Source organism: Dermochelys coriacea, chromosome 8, assembly GCF_009764565.3.
Source record: "Dermochelys coriacea isolate rDerCor1 chromosome 8, rDerCor1.pri.v4, whole genome shotgun sequence".
Classification (NCBI taxonomy): domain Eukaryota; kingdom Metazoa; phylum Chordata; order Testudines; family Dermochelyidae; genus Dermochelys; species Dermochelys coriacea.
Genome location: NC_050075.1, coordinates 93,125,884 through 93,144,084, shown reverse-complemented (window position 1 = coordinate 93,144,084; position 18,201 = coordinate 93,125,884). Strand labels below are relative to the sequence as shown.

General features: G+C 39.4%; 1 pseudogene; it reads right to left on the bottom strand.

Moving 5' to 3' along the window:
* Positions 1 to 5,019: 5,019 nt before the first annotated feature.
* The window catches only part of LOC119860090, a 28,842-nt pseudogene continuing 15,660 nt past the window's right edge, over positions 5,020 to 18,201 (bottom strand).

Below are 18,201 nucleotides of genomic sequence, written 5' to 3'. Positions count from 1 at the left end.
GGTTACATTATTAGAATTGAACATACCAATTGCAGTAGTTCCAAGAGGCCAGTCAGATGGGGGCCCATTGCACTAGGTGCTCTACAAACATACCATAAACAACAATCTCTGCCCCAAAAAGCTTGCAGTAAAAGGCAGCAGTTCAGAAAACGAGCCCTCTTCAGAAATGGTGCTTAAGCACATGCTTAACTTTAAGCACAGGCTTAAGTCTCACTCAAATCAATTAAGTATGTACTTAAAGCTAAACAAGTGTGTAACTCCTTTCCTGAAGCAGGGTCTAGAAGCCCAACCGGCTGTGGAGCTTCAGTGATTTAATTTCCAGAAACGCTGTCATGGTGGTATTGGTAATGTTCCCCCTATGTTGTTGTGCGTCCATATTCTCCCATATGTGTACTACTCTACCCTTTGGCATACACAGCAATTTGCTGTATTTAAACACACACACACAGAATCTAAGTTTTAAATGGTTTCATAAGAATATTTACATTTTTAAAAAGTGGACACGGGGCCAGATGTGCAAAGCAAGCACAAGCTGGCTTCCATTTGAGTGCAATGCTACATTGCACATTCACTTTTGGGAAACTAGTACGTGTGTGTGCAATACAGAGCCTTTACACACACAGGCTGGACAAATGGTTGGATATGTGTCAATTGTACCACTTCTGGCCAGACAGCTGTTTCTGTGCATGCCTATACCACCTTTGGGGAAATTTGGCACATGGTGGGAGCCACCATTAATTCAGAGCCAAATACAGGAGAGTGGACCCATTGATTTCAAAGGGATTACTCACTTGACTAACTATTCAACAAAGTTAGTGAGAGGTTTGGGGATTTTTTTTTAATGATTTTTTTCCTGCTATCAACAGTTTCTTTTAAAGAAAAAGTTAAATCAATTCTTCTTTGCTATGGAATTTAATGAGAAAGCTAAAGACTATTTTCATTTCCCTGGCATAAGGACATACTGTGGGCCTTTACAGGATCAGACAGTAAACTTTCAAAACTCTTTCTTCTTGTCATTGGTTCTCTGTCCCATTTTGCCTGAGTGATGTCAGGAAGGAAAAGTTGTAGTAATGGGCTGGTTCTGTGTATGAAATAGACCAGGCTTTGCAATATGAGCTACACTGTGCCTCAAACAAATTGTGTGTGTGTGTATCATAGGTAAGGTTTCAGAGTAGCAGCTGTGTTAGTCTGTATTCACAAAAAGAAAAGGAGTACTTGTGGTACCTTAGAGACTAACAAATTTATTAGAGCATTATCATAGGTAAGGTTGCTATCTGGATGGTTTTTAATTGGCCTGGCTGGTATTTGTGGTGCCTTTTTGATTAAAAGATTTAATCTGCCATTTGTGTTTTCATGTCATAGTGCTCTATGATTCACACCCCTGTAGTCTGTGGTGCTGTGTTAGGATAAGGCAAGACACATGATTAAAATAACCTAAAACTACACATACATGCGTGTGTGTGTGTGTGTGTGTGTGTGTGTGTAAACCGTGTTTCTCTAAAACCTTCTAGTAATAATTAGCCATAGTCAGCACTAGGACCCTTTTTATTGGGGGGAGTTGGCCAATGGCTGGTTTTTCTTCGCCTTGGAGGTGGTAACCCTAATCATAGGTCTCAAATGGACTCACATGAAATCGAATATATATAGTGAACACAAAGAGTATCCCTTAAAACTTCTGGAACATCCAGATCCCTTACGTTTTTTCTTTATGAGATTCTAAGCACAAAGCCTTAATTAAAAATGAACTAGGGTTAAAATGATCAAAGTACAGCTCATTTGCAAAATTCCCATCTCTGAATAATAGATGCTGTGATGAGATGTGCCGAGGACTCTCCCATGTGGCATAAATGGGCAATTACACAATTGCTCAGCAACAACAGCCAGATTATTCTATTCCTTGAGATTTCTATTGAAAGTCAGTGGAAATGTGCTTTATTTACTCTCTTATTTTTCCTGTTAGTTAGTGAGTGTCTCCTATCAAAAGGAAATGTCACTTATGAAAAGTAGAAAACCCTCATGAAAAATCTTTGTGGTATCTATATTCTACACCTATTAGCAAACAAAAGGCAGTCCATTTAGCAACATAAAAAAGTTTTTTCTTATCTTATCAATATTTTGGCCACATGAATGGGCAAGACCTCTACAAGTTGCAATTCCAGATTAAATGTGGGAGGGTTTCTAAATAATTAATAGTTTTTAATAATAGGCCTAAGAAATGAGAACCCTTAAGGAGATAAACGTATATAGACACAAGGACTTTCACACAAGAGAAATCATTAAATATGTTACTTATTCACCTCCTTAGAAGTTCTTTCCAGCAGGGAAAATATCTTCTCTGTAGGCCACAATTACTTCTGGCATAAGGAGTCAGAGGAGGGGAGGCCAGGGGTTCGTACGGAGGCACTAGTAAAGGAGACAGTGTTATCTACTGGATAGAGAACTGGACTAGGACTCAGGAAACATGAGTTCTAGTTTGGGCTCTATCACGGGCCTGCTGGGTGCAAATTACTGCTCCACTATATGACTCAATTTCTCCACCTGTAAAATGGGATAATGACATTAACCTCCTGTGTAAAGGGCTTTGGGATCTAGTGATTAAAAAGCCACTCTATAAATGCTTGGTATTATTATTATTATAAGGCCCCTGCACAAATGCCTCAGTCTTCTGCAGATGCCTCATGATGATCTTAGGGTACCCATGGCAGGTGAGGAGGGCTACGCCACCTCTGTTGGGTGAAAACCTTGCTCCTGGAAGATGTGGAGGAAATGAAGTGAGTTGAAACAAAGTTTTTATGATCCTGCTGTGCACTTTTCCCATGAAAGCCATAATGTGACTTTAAAGTTGTATTTATTAACAGCTCATTAGCAGGTAAAGTTACACCCTGAACAATAATGATTAAGGCTGCAATTTTGTCACCAATTCCGTGACCTCTGTGACTTCTGCAGTGGTCGTTGCGGCTGGGGGGCCGCTTGAGCAGTGCAAGTGGCCCCTGGACCAGCCACACTGGCCGCTGCTGGGGCGCTCTCAGGTCCCTGCCCCCTGCAGCAATAGCAGAAGTTTGGGTGTGGGAGGGGGCTCAGGGCTGGGGATTGGGGCACTGGAGGTGTGTGAGTGATGCTTACCTCAAGGGGGCTCCCCAGCAGCAGCAACTTCCCTCAGCTTCTAGGGAGAGGCATGGCCAGACAGCTGTGTGTGCTGCCTCCACCTGCAGGCACTGCCCCCGCAGCTCCCATTAGCTGCAATTCCCGGCCAATGGGAACTGCGGAGCTGGTGCTCGGGATTGAGGCAGCTGCCTGCCCACACTTCCATCTAGGAGCTGAGGGAGGGAGATGTTGCTGCTTCTGGGGAGGCGTGGAGCCAGGTAGGGAGCCTGCTAGCCCAGCCAACTGTCCCCCCAGCACCAGCAGGGGTCCTGGGCCATGTGCCACCGCCCATCCCCTCCCCTCCTAGCATCAGTGGGGTTTTTCCCAGCCCCCCCCACCCCGCAGCACACATGGTGCCCTCGAGGCAGCCCTCCCCCAGAACCCCTTGCACCCCTGGGCTGTCCCCCCCACCCCAAGATTTAGTTAGGGGTATATAGTACAAGTCATGGACAGGTCACGGGCCATGAATTTTTGTTTACTGCCCATGACTTTTACTAAAAATACCCGTGACTAAAACATAGCCTTAATAATGATTCAATGATCATTGATGGAGAACTAGAAAGCAAAAGAGGAAATTGCACCTGCTTCTGATTTTCTACTGCAGAGTTATAGCTCTCCACTGCTACTTCCTTCCTTTACAACCAGCATTTGCTCTTGATGACAGACACAACATTCTTTTATAGGCTCAACTACTGAATTCCAATTAGCCCCCTGAGAAGTGTCTTGTAAACGTGATTATATTAGACACCCAAATTTCAAACCTACCATATCAATGCCAAGTCACTGATTTCTTGAAACTTATCTTTTCAGTGTGCATTTTAGTATTTGAATATACGTGCCCTTTTTAGACAATTGCAATATTAAATTTTTACAACAAAGTTCAATCAGATGGGAAGAGTGCAGCTGTCATAATTCTCATGACTATGGTCAAAGCATAGTTTATGTTCATACTGTACTGCAATTTCAGATTTATTCTGCATACAGCGATGAGATAGTAAATGAAATGTTGCATTTCCAGTGTTTAAAGAGAGACAACCATTCTTGCTTAGGAATAATCATTAATTCAGTACAAAACTCTAATGCAACATCAAGAGGAATTCATATTATAAGACAATGGTGCCCAACCTTATTACAGAGGAGGGCCACATAAACCTAAGCACAAGCTCATGTGGCCCAAACAAATTCTACATATTTTAATAAGATTTAAAGTCACCTGTATTAATTTATATTTTAAGCTCAGCTTGTTTTGAATTTAGACAGACAATACTGTACATAGAACCAACCTATTTACATACTTGTATAAACTAAAGTGAAGTAAACATGACGACAAAACGCTAATGGATCGGCCCTTAGTATATTGTGTTGAAGCAGGCCATGGGCCTTAAGAAATGCTCTGGTGGGCAATGTATGGCCTGTGGGCCATAAATTATGCACCACCGCTGCAAGAAATCCATTACCACTTAGGTCTTCACAGCTGTCACTATGCTGCTTGACAAAGCTAATTCCAACTTCAAGTCAATGTAGATAGTCTGGATAGAACCCAGAACCTCCTGTTCCAAAACTCAGATGCTCCTCCCCAGGCCCCAGCTTTAAGAGAATGTGGCGCATACCCAAATAGTCCCTATAATTTTCAAATATGTGATCATTTAAATTATGTCAGATGCTGTTCTAGGTTCTGAAACAGACACAGGAGGTCAAATTCTGGCCTTGCTTGCAACTGTGCAGTCTTGTTATCTTCACGGGTGTGGTGGAGGGTGGAATTTGTCCCATGGGATGCTTTTATTTCAATGCAGAAGTAACTGGAGATTCAGCTGTTGCATTCTGTAGGGTAATTGGAAGTTGTTTAGCTGAAATAACAGGGGTTAAATTTATCCAAATGTGTCCTTATCACATATACTGTAAGTATGCCTGTTAATGCAAATAAATGCACTGCTGCACACTTAGGATATGTAAGCTGGTAAGGAAATGCATAATAAGCTATTTTTAGTAAAGATAAACCCTGATTTTACAAGGATTGCAGGGGACATCCAAAACTATCAGGGATTCAGGTAGCCAGTCACTTTTTCTTAACTAAGCATGATTTCCTCATTGAGGACTAACTTACATGCCAAGACTGAACTTAAATGAAGCAGATTTTTGAGCTAGGCTCACAAAAAATGCCACTTTGAAAAATAATTTAAGTGTAAAACTCTCACAACTTGGATAACTGCCAAATGACCAGATATAAATTGTACTTAACTTTTTAAATGGATATAATGGCTTGTACATCTGTACATCGTTAATTAAGCTTTACAACTAGGTTGACTGAACATTTTACATTTCATTTTTTTTTTATGGAAAATTTGGGGTTTTGACTAAGCTGAACTTTTTGCAGAAAGCATCTGCTTTCAATAGAAAATTTTGATTTTTCATCAAAAACCCCAAACTCCTGAAAACCAAAATATTTAGAGTTGGATATGCTCCTGCAGTGCATTATGGGAGTTGTAGTTTGGTTGGCCATGTTTCCATTTTCCTTTATGGGCCAGGCTACATTTCCCATGAGCCACCATGACTAGGGACTCCCATGATGCATTGCCTCTTCCTCCAAGCAGGAAAACCATGGTATATCATAGGAAATGTATTTCAGCCAGGGAGTCTAGCCTAGAAAGGAGAATGGGAGCATGAGGTACGTGAACTACAACGCCCATGAGATACCACAGCAGCGTTACCAAATTGAAATATTACTGTTTTCCAGCAACTTTTTTTGCATTTTGGCCAAAATATTTTATTGGACTTTTTGCAAAAAACACGCTCTATTATCTGACCAGCTTTACTGACATCATCTGCATGAGTCAAGTAATAACTAGCAATATAACCATTTCTCAGGGTGATTGGCCTTATCCGCTCTGGGCCTCTGCTAAAATGTTCAGAAGTGGCCTCTGAGTTTGGCCTCAATTTTTGGATGCCCATTTTCTGTGACCTTTCTGACTTGTCCTCCATGTCACCCAATGAAGTGCGTTACCAAGTACGCCAAATCAGAGGCCACTTTTGAAAATTTTGACATAAGCAACTTACCCAAGGCTACCATACCTGTCAGTGGGAGGGTTAAGAATGATATACAGGAACCCTGACTAGAGGCTGCCAAAAGTTTGACTAGATCCCTGACCCAACCTGAAATCTAGGAGATTTGGGTTCTAGTGCTACTTGTAAACCTCCATGATTGTTTTAAGAATTATATTTCCCACCACAGGCAAGTCCAACTGCTGCTTTCATGTCCCAGGCTCCTAACTGTGTCTGAGTGCTTTCACTGCCATAATGGGATCAAGTGATAGTTCCTATGTCTTGTCACTTTGAGACAAAGGGCACCAAGAAATAGCCCATTCCTTGGCAGACCTCAGGGAGAATCAGGCTACTCCACCAAAGGACAGTATACACTGGGTAACATACCCATTACTGCTGCCTGGAGCAACCTCAGGGGCACAGATGTCCCACAACCCATAATCTGGTTGCTAGGAAACTCCTGGCACAAAATAATTGGGGGAAAAAAATGAAAAATAGAGAAAAACCTTAAGTAATGGGGCAGACAGGGAAGGAGGGGAGCTTTTCTCCTTGAACAGCAGATGTTTAATGAGAAGCAAAAAAAAAAAAAACACCACACATCTTCTTGATCTTCAGCAGTGAGAAACAGCACAAATCTGGAATGACTTCAGACAGCGTGTGAGGCTTATTGTGAATTCAAAGTTTAACTCCACGTTCTCTGGAGCTCAGAATGTGAATTTCTGAATAAGGGTGGTGAAGAAGATGAAGAGCTCTGTTCTAGCCAGCTGCTCTCCAGGGCAAACCTGCTTTCTTGGAAGGGGAAGAAAGAGCAGCTGATGGATTACTGCTATAATTACAGGGTTAGCAAACAGTTCTATTCCATTAAAAATTCACTCAGACGGTAAGTTCCCTGAAAATCTTGCCAATTGCCTTAATTTAATCAGTATTACTACCTTGGTGTTTGCCATGTTCTTTCTAAGATGAAAAAATGCTATGCAAGATTTGGGGACTATTATTATAACATGTACAGATAGTCTCAAAGGAGATCTAGACATCTCTAATTATATCCACATTAAGAAAAGGACTACTTGTGGCACCTGGAGACTAAAATTTGAGCATAAGCTTTCAAAAGCTACAGCTCACTTCATCGGATCCGATGAAGTGAGCTGTAGCTCACGAAAGCTTATGCTCAAATTTGTTAGTCTTTAAGGTGCCACAAGTAGTCCTTTTCTTTTTGCGAATACAGACTAACACGGCTGCTACTCTGAAACCTGTCATTATATCCACATTAACACTGTGGGTCTTTGAACCCCTCTAGTGGCTGGACAACGAGTCTGCTACTACCTCTGAGCTAATACTGTACACACAAAGCCCCACTATGAGAAGCTGAATAGGACTTTATGATCATCCTTTGTACTTAGTTAGAATTATGATGGCTCCTAGATATCCTCTTCCCTACATTTCCTCCTCTCGTATGTCCATTGAACATTCTTCTGCATGAGAGATCTCTTCGTTGAGAGTGGGGAGGGACTGTTCAACAAGAATGTGGGAACTTTCTTCAGAGCTTTACCACTTAATGAAAATGTTGGAGATTGTTCTTAGAGGCGAACTCTGAAAACCAGTTAACAGCCAATTTACACTATTAACAAATAAAGTAAAAAAAACCTGCGTTGGTAGATGGAGTGAGGAAGGAATTTTCCTTTGTGGTACAGTGTTGCCCAGTTAGTTTTGCCCATTACAAGGATTTTAAGTTTTCCTCTGAAGCATCAGGTAATGGCTAGTGTCAGAGACAGAACACTGGACAAGATGGGCTATTGGTTTGTCCTGGGATGGCACTTCCTAGCTTCATCTACTTTTAAAATATGACATTGGCCTTTTCATGCCAAAATATTCCCTCACACATGGTCTCACCTGCAGAAAAAGGCAGAAAGGCTTCCTACTTCCTAAACTGGCTCTTTTCCAGGAAATGTTCGGGATTAAATATAAAATCAGGAGTTTCCCCACACATTCTTGTTGAACATTATTGATGTCAAACTGGGGATCAAAGTGGTACCCTGCAAAAGGGGAGGAGGAGAATGAGAACTAAAAAACAAGTCAGTGAGTGTGTGCTTGAAGGTTACATATTGAGCCATTTTGTTTTTAAAACTAATTTTATTACTTTTCTTAGACCTGATCTACACACACACACACAGTGGAATTGGTTTAAATAAAGGTGTGTTTTAACAATTTAAGGTCTGTCTATACAAGGACATCCAAGAAAAATTAATTCAAATTAACTATAGTTAAATTGCTTAAACCCCCCATGTGAACACAGTAATTCAGAATTAAAGTAGATTTAATTCAGTTTAACAGTGTCCACACAGGGATTTAGTGCTGTTTAATTAATCTACTTCAAATTCACACCTTTAGTTAATTCAGATTAATTTTTCTGGATAGCTTTGTATAGACAAGGCCTTCATTAAACCAATGCAACACCATGTAGAGACACTTAGTTTATTTGCAGTCTGGTTTTTATTGGTTTGACTTGTGTCAGTAAATTACAATTATGTTGGTTTAGCCGTACTAACGGAAGCCAGTTTAAAAACCAATAAAAGTGTGTCCACACAGGAGTTTGCATCAGTTTAACTTTTCAAACTGATTTTAGTTAAACTAGTGCAATTTCTGTGTACATAAGGTTTTAAACTAAAACTTGCTTCAGCTATTGCTTTTTTTTTAAAAAAAATAAAGCTAGCTAAAATTGCTACCACATAAACAAGAAATTTCCCATCCTCCACCAGAGAGGGGCAAACATTACAGCCAAGTTATAGGATTGATTGTACAAACATTAAGGAGTCAGCTCTCTCTATGAGACAACTGATAATGTTACTGGGAGGTATAAGAAACAAAAGGCTATTTGATATTTACTATTATAATGAGAGCTTGGTGCTTGTTGCTAAAAACTAGCTGCTAAAAACTAGCTTTTAATTAGTGCTATTTATTTATAATAGCAGAGTTTAAGACACTTAAGCCTAACATATCAAAATTCTATGTCCTCCTACTATTGGCTCCCATGGTCTCTGGGTCTCAGTTTCATATCATTCATGAAATTACCCTATATTGTATTTTTCTTAACACCAAAGCTGGAGTCTTTGCAGCACACAGAAAAAAAATCAAGGAATTAAATGAATGTTTTATTTTTTTGTAAAATGAGAATGAAGTTTTTTACATAGTTCCTTTCTCCAGAAAAGGAAACTTCTGTAGACCTTAATAGAAAATTATAATTTTTCTATGGAATTTTAGATCATATATAATGTAATTATATCACTTCTATAGATGGATATTTAAAAGAGTAATGAAAAATGATACCACTATTAAATTTTTAGTTTTTAGAGAAATTTCTAAAGTACTCTCTTAAATTGCTATTGGATTCTAATGGTTTCACCCCCTTTAAAATTATGTGAGATTTTGCCATAAGAGAATTAAAAAAAAGTTAGATCCAACATCAAACCAACAGAAGAAGAAAGGAAGGTTTGGTTTCTTTTCAGCTTACTTTTAAGCAAATGGAATCCTGCCAGTATAGTGTCACTGGTGGCCATTCTGGGCACATTTATAGGTACTACGTTGCCCATCCTTTGTACTTCATTGAGGACTGTGTTGGTGTACAGCATATTCTCTTTGTCATCCATCATTGGTTGCTGGGACTGGCCAATCACTGTCTCAATTTCTGTTTGAACTTTCTCTGAAAAGAAGCCAAAAGCCACATTAACAGTTATGACGAGGAGGAGCAGTTTTCTATTTAGAGAGCCTTGAATTGTTCAGATTTTCAGTTGCATTTTTATTTTTAAAGTGCTTGGAGTGACAGGTGCCTCCTTCCAAATCCTGGATGTAAATGCTGTGCTTAGTCGCAAAAAGGTACAGCATGGGCAATAGCAGTGCAAGGCTCCCTCGCGTTGCCTTGCCAACCTGCCTTGACCCTGCCTGCAAGGATTAGCTCTAGACCTCAAGTGGTGGAAGATAAGTCAGGACCTGGCTCAAAGCCCATTGAAGTCAATGGGAGTCTTTCCACTGTCTTCAATGGATTTTGGGTCAGGCCTTCATTATTCAGGACCACTCTGTCATGAGGATGTCTACTGAGGCTGTTACAAAAAGTGCTAATCATAATACATTTATGGAACTTTCTATCTCAAGATTTCAGCATGCCTTTCAATATTATTAATTAAGCATCACATTACCCCTATAAGGTAGCCAAGAATCATTATTCCCATTTTACAGATAGGGAAACTGGCACACAGAGGTGAAATGACTTGTCCAAGGTCACACATGAAGTCAGTGCAAAGCCAAGAAGTCAGTTCCCAGGACTCCCAGTTCTGAGCATTTACCACTAGACAGTCCTTTCCCTCTCGTGGTTTGTCTGCAGAGACCCATGCACTTGGAGCTGCAGTGCATGGGTCTCTGCAGAACAACCACCACACTAGCTTGAGGATTTCCAGTGCCGAAGTTCAGATCTAGCCAGTACAATAAGCCTTCATTTGTCGTTCTCAGTGCTGTTCCCAGGGAAGTGAGAAAGCCAATCTTTCAGCTACTGGGGCTCACTGAAGAATTTAAGGGCAGAATATGAGGCCTGATTCAAAGCTCACAGAAATCAGTGGGAAGAAGTCCCTTGGCTTCAGTGGGCTTTGGATCAGGCCTATAGGGAATAAACTGAAAGGAAAGAAGGACAATTTCAATTTTAAACCATTACAAAATCTACCTTGAATTTTAGGATATACTGCCATGTACAGTGTACATGCAGAGCCCAGTGTATGGCTGTGGCAGCTGTTTTGGTCCCAGTTAAAAACAGATCCAGTGTGCAACACAGTAGATTTTCCTCATTGAAATGAGATGGAATCATCCTTAGACTTTAAAAAAAAAGTCAGTGGAAATATATATATAAGTTATATGTGGTAGCATGGACTGGCAAATTATCCCCACCCAAAAGAAAAACCTAAAGCCTCACCAAATTGATGCAATTGTTAAAATTAATAGAAAATGTCTGTCTAAATCTGCTACACTGCCTCAGAAATCTCAGTCTTGTTTTTTTCATACATCTAGGGTGAGAACTGCACCCCATTGCCCCTTTACTTTGGGTAAGAAGGTCAAAGCAGGGGGCCCCAAAAGCCCTGGTGACACCTGGAGGAGGATCCCCCCAATAGAGGCAATGGGACAGAGGGCTGACAGGCTGCCTTCTGAGGACCACTTTCCTAATCTCAGGGCAGCAAATATGTCAAGGGCAGAGCCACAGCATGATGCACTGCAAAGATTCTGTTCAGCGCTGTGGCCCATAGAGCCACCCAGGCTGCTATAACTTATGATCCCAGGGCTGTCTAAGTTACTCCAGGGGCCTTTCCAGCACCTAGAGGAGGAGGGTGCAAAGATGACTTAAATACAGCTTAAGACCCCCCCACCCACCCCATTCCTTCTGCATAGCAATCTGGTAAATCATAGTCATGTTAGAAAACCATATTCAGTTGAACAGTCCTATTGATGTTTTTGATATTAACTCATGTTCATCAGAGTTTCAAGACTGGGTCTCTGATTTACATTAATTAGTTCGTGATACATCCTTAAATCACCTAGACCATTTTGAAAAATCCCATGTGCAGTATGGCAGGGCAGTGACTTTTGGCAAATCAAGAACCATTTTTTAATGTTAAATTTCATTAAAAAAATTGTCTGAGAATTTTCAGAGAGATTAGATTAAATGACCTTCCAAGTGCTTTAAAACAGCATGCTATACATAAAGTACTTTTAAACGAAAAATAACTATCCATTCAAACAACTTTTGTTAGAAAATTTTGCCCTAAAAGAATTAGTGAGCACAGGGCAATTTAGAATGGCAAAATCCAAATGACATACACAGCTCCAGATAGTTTGTCTGAGAAGCTAGTGTCTAAACTCTAAGTGTCGTCTAGTGCTTTCTTTCCATTGCACAGTAAATTGTTGGTTCTCTTTGTCCTCTTATTTTTTCTATTTCCTTCAGGTTTCAGAGTAGCAGCCGTGTTAGTCTGTATTCGCAAAAAGAAAAGGAGTACTTGTGGCACCTTAGAGACTAACGAATTTATTAGAGCATAAGCTTTCGTGAGCTACAGCTCACTTCATCGGATGCATTCCGATGAAGTGAGCTGTAGCTCACGAAAGCTTATGCTCTAATAAATTCGTTAGTCTCTAAGGTGCCACAAGTACTCCTTTTCTATTTCCTTCAGATAACAGTCAAAGAAGTTTCAGGTTTCAGATGAATTCCAGTCCTCTTTGTGCTTTGCAATCACTCCATTCACAAAATATTCAAGTTTCTCCCAATGTTTGAAAATTTTATTATGGGGCCCTGGGACCCACCTCATTAGCCAGGGGAAAGCATTATACAGCTGTTAAGATGTAAGGTGAACAGGAAAAAAAAAAAATTAATACCTTTTAGGATCAAGAAAAAAAATCTATTAGTTTAACACATCTAGTACAATTTATTAATCTGATTCTCCCAACATTTACACCAGTGCAAAGCAGGAGTTATTCCACTGAAGTCAATGGAGTTACACTGGTGTGATTCAGACCCACTGTTTTCTGATAATAAAAAGTTTATTTATTAGAACTCATGCTGGCCAATAAAGTCCCTTAATCTGAAACAAAAGCTTAAAAAACCCAACCAGAGTCTTATGTTATAGACCCAGAATAACTCAGTTGACTGTGGAGTTCTACATATGTAACTGAGATCAGAGTCTGACCCATAGTATGCAGAACCACATAATCTATTCACAGTAAAACTCCAAATCAGTCAGTATTGGCCGGATCTGGTTATAAATCTGGAAACTCAGGCCAGCCATTAACAAATAATAATTAATACTTAGTTCTAGTACTTATCAGTAGATCTCAAATCGCAATCTTAAATGTATTTATCGTCACAACACCTCTGAGGTAGGTAAGTGCTATGATCATCCCCAGTATGATTCACAAATAAAGCTGGTTGAAAACTTGGGCGGGGGGGGGGGAAAATCAGCAGAAAATTTTAAAGGATAATTGTCCATTTTCCATAGAAATTGTACAAGTTTATGAAATTTCCCAGACACATCTATTGATAAACCTTTTAAATGAACCTGACGTGCTACAGGATTTGCATCACAATCACACAACATTTGTTTTTTCATATAGCTTGGATGTGAAACATACTTGGTGGTTTCTTTCTCTTTAGCACCCACACCCTTTTATGTGAAAAGTAGGGCTGTGAAGCAATTAAAAAAAACCAATAGAATACCATTTATTTAAATATTTTTGATGTTTTCTACCTTTTCAAATATATTGATTTTAATTACAACACAGAACACAAAGTGTACAGTGCTCACTTTATTTTTGATTACAAATATTTGTGCTATAAAAATAGTGTTTTTCAATTCACCTCATACAAGTAATGTAATACAATCTCTATCATGAAAGTTGAACTTACAAATGTAGAATTTACAAAAAATAGCTGCATTCAAAAATAAAACAAAGTCCACTCAGTCCTATTTCTTGTTCAGCCAATCACTTGACAAACAAGTTTGTTTACATTTTCAGGAGAGATAATACTGCCTACTTCTTGTTTACATTTTCACCTGAAAGTGAGAACAGGCATTCACATGACACTGTTGTCGCCAGTGTCAGAAGATATTTATGTGCCAGATGCACTAAAGATTCATATGTCCCTTCATGCTTCAACCACCATTCCAGAGGATGTGCTTCCATGCTGATGACTGATTCTGCTCAAAAAAGATCCAAAGCAGTGCAGACCAACGCATGTTCACTTTCATCATCCGAGTCAGATGCCACCAGCAGAAGGTTGATTTTCTTTTTTGGTGGTCGAGTGCTATAGTTATCTTTAGAAATTCCACATTGGTACCTTCTTTGCGTTTTGTCAAATCTGCAGTGAAAGTAAAATGACCACCACATGCTGGGTCATCATCATCTGAGACTGCTATAATATGGAATATATGGCAGAATGTGGGTAAAACAAAGCAGGAGACATACTATTCTCCCCCCAAGGACTTCAGTCACAAATTTAATTAACGCGTTTGGTTTTTTGTTTTTGTTTTTTAAAATGAGCGTCATCATCATGGAAGCATGTCCTCTGGAATGGTGGCCGAAGCATGAGGGGCCATATGAATGTTTCGCATATCTGGAACATAAATACCTTGCAATGCTGGCTATAAGAGTGCCATGTGAATGCATGTTCTCACTTTCAGTTGACATTGTAAATAAGAAACTGGCAGCATTATCTCCTGTAAATGTTAAACTTGTTTGTCTTAGTCAATTTCTGAACAAGAAGTAGGACTGAGTGGACTTGTAGGTGCTAAATTTTTTATGTTGTTTTGTTTTTGAGTGCAGTTATGTAACAAAAATCTACACATTTGTAAATTGCATTTTCATGATAAAGAGATTGCATTATGATATTGTACGAGGTGAATTGAAAAATAATTTCTTTTGTTTATAATTTTTGCAAATACTTGTAATAAAATATAAAGTGAGCACTGCACACTTTGTATTCTGTGTTGTAATTGAAATCAATACATTTGAAAAATGTAGAAAAACATCCAAAATATTGATTTCAATTGGTATTCCATTGTTTAACAGTGCAATTAAAACTGATTAATCTTCTTAATTGCGATTAATTTTTCTGAGTTAATTGTGTGAGTTAACTGCGATTAATCGACAGCCCTAATAAAAACCAGAATTAAGGAAGGAATACATGGTCATTTCCCATACATCATTATACTTTTTTACAAAGGAAAAGTCAGATTCACCTCACTTGATTCTGCTCTCACTCAGCTACTTTACTTTTCAGGTGTCTGAAGTCAAAAAACAAACCAGCTTTACCTGGCCCCAAAAATTTCCTATGAGGAGTAATGTCTCAGCAAGTAAATGCAGTAATTCCTGGAATTGACTATCATGGTATTCAAAGCACTCCCCAAAAGCGATGCAAGAGATAATATTTGAAACAGAACTATTAATTTTATAATGAAGGTCTAATGGTTGCCCTGGAGGAGAAAATATAGGGACAGTGTCAGTTTAAAAATATTCCAGACTAGTGCAATACCACCACTGTAGATTCTTAAAACTGAAATATTTAAAATCCAAAATTTACTTTTCACCACTTGTTTTGGTTTTATGCTACATTCAGTATGGCAAATGAATAGGGACTCCCAGTCAGGAGACCTGGGTCCTATTTCTAGCTCTATACTGGCTTGTTAGGACCAGGGGCAATCCACTGAACCTCTGTGGACTTCAGATTCCCATCTGTTAAAAGGGGTTAATATTTGGTTACTCATCTACATATGGAAAAGCTCTACACAAGATCTAAATATTCTTATTTTCTAACAGTTCTATAGTCAGTTTCTAGTCAATTTCTCTTTCAACTTCTGTGCACTAGCACAAAGCTGACAAGTTTGGGTTTTAAATATTGCAGGTGAAACCCAACTAAAGTATCCAGGAAAACAATACTACTAATATAGTCTTAGGTTTTATACATTTTAAACAAACAAATTTTCTTATTGGTCCTAAACAACCAGACTGCATCCCTTTAAAGATTAGCTCTCCTCTACACGTTGCATACTTAACTGTATTCCACAAAAGCCATGCAACGGATTTCTTGGCATGCCTATATAACTATAAAAGACAAATAGAAAGTTATGGGAGGATAACAAGTCTGGATGGCTGCTTAAAAATCCATTATTGGATAACATAATACATATAAATCATATTTTTTAAACTAAGGATTACATTGCATGCGCTATTCTGTTACTTATCCAAATACTATTGAAATCTCTTATGTTTATTTTCCCAATACATATAAAACATTATCTAGCACAAAGAAGCTTTGATTCTTGATTGGGGCTCCTAGGCACTAGCAGAATAAAAATAATAAAAAGAAAACCTCTTGTATGGGCAGATTATTGCATAATTGTCCATTATGGACCTCTTTGCACTTCCTTCTGAAGCATCTTGTACTGGCCGCTTTCAGAGATAGGCCACCAGAGTAGATGGAGCCCTGGTCTCGATCCCATATGGCAATTCCTATTTTCCTATGTTTATTCCTTTCACTGGTGCCATCATGTTGCATATATTTACGTGTTACAACCATTCCAGTTGTTTCTGGCTTAGGCTCACTAAAGGCCATGGGTAGTGTTGGCGTGGATCAAGGGGGCTGATCAAGATTTGAGATTGTCCTGAGAAAAGCACAACTAAAGTCTTAGGAAAAAATAACGTAAGTTCATTTCTTACCTTTCTCTTCCTCTATTGCTTCAGTAAGATATCTGCTCTCTGCCTGTATTCGTTCTTCAAAGCTTACATCAATGCTTTTCAGGGCTGATCAAAGAAATTTTCTTTGTTGCCTCCAGATACGTCCATTTGATGATATTTGCCCTGCAATAAAAAAATAAAACATATGTTTTGCCATATGCAGGAAACTGTTTAAAAGTTAGAGTATTTTAAAAAAAAAGCTTATTTTTAAATTACATTTTTGCATGGGAATTAAAACCCAAAAACAAATTGGTTTACACTCAGGAGCTAGCTATACAGATTTGCTTTAAACTGCTTTCCCCCCTTTTCTCTTGAGCTGTGTGTGAATAAAAGGGGTAAGCACAAGTAGTTTACTATTAGTACTATTACAGTGTTAGGAGACCTGCATGTGGGGAGTGATTTTCTTTGTAAGGTTCAGCTGTGGTGCTGTGTGCAACTGGAGGAAAGAAAAGTAATGGGGAAATTTAAAAAAAAAAAAAAAAAAAAGTCACAGGAGGCTGGTCTACACAGAAAACTTGCATCAGTAGAGCTACGTCTCTCTGGGATGTAGAAAATCCACACTGCTCAGAGATAACCTCTAGATCATTTAGCCTGACCTCCTATGTATCACAATCCACCAAGACCACCCCACAATTGAAAGAGACCAAAGTATTGCAGTCCAATAGACTAGACTGTTCTGTGCTATAGGAGGGACAGAGGGGGACCAGCGCTCAAGGTCCCTGCAAAGGCAGAGAAATGATTCAGTGAGATATACCACAAAACCCTGGCAAGAGCCCTACACACATGCTGCAGAAGGAGGCCAAAAAGACCCCCATGGTGACTGCCAATCTGACCTGGGGGAAATTCCTTCCTGACCCCACATAGGCAATCAGTTAGACTCTGAGCGTGTGAGCAAGAACCAGCCAGCCAAGCACCTGAGAGAAAGAATGCTTGCAGCTGCCTCAGAACTCTGGCACCCCTCCCAATGTCCCATCTCCTGTGAAACTCTTTAAATGCGTCTGGCCCCTTGCATTTATTTAGCTCCTTTAATCTAAATAGTTCCCCAGGTATAAACAGATTCTAGGACATTTGGGCCAAATGCTGAGGTGATTACTAAGGGCCTGATTGCACCAGCCTCACTCACACCGAGTAGTAGCTGTTTGTGTGAACAATCCCATTGATCTCAGTGGGCTCTCCTGTAAGTGCTACTTAGCCTGAGTATAGGCTGCAGAATCAGACTGTTTTTACTGACAGACTCCCATTATCTTCAGTGGTAGCTGTGTGTGTACACCTCTCACAGGATGATCAAGAGATATTTACATTACCATGCTGTTTACTATTGAGCATTGAAAGAGAGAGAGACACAGATGGGAAAGCTTCAGGATAACTGCACTCAGAAGTGCTCAAAATGTAACCATCCCTGTTTACTTCAAATATTTTACTCTTTTCTTCTCTTATTCTATTTTTTCCTTCTCTTATTCTATTTTTTCCTTCCATTTCTTCCCAGTAGTAGGCAGCCCCAAGTAGAAGCCAAACTTTCCAATGTAAGTGGGAGTTTACCTCAGTCAGGACTAAGTTTGATTTTGGCCTTATATACAGAGTCACTTTGCCAAACATTGAAGTGCACCAACCGCTAAGATAAAATACAACAGATGTTTTGCAATTCACATCAACCCAACAGAATGATTTGCAGAATGAGTGGGAGTATTCAATTAGATAGATAATTGCACCCACCTGAAATTACATGGGGGAAATGTGTAGGCACTTAGGTGTACAGTTTGA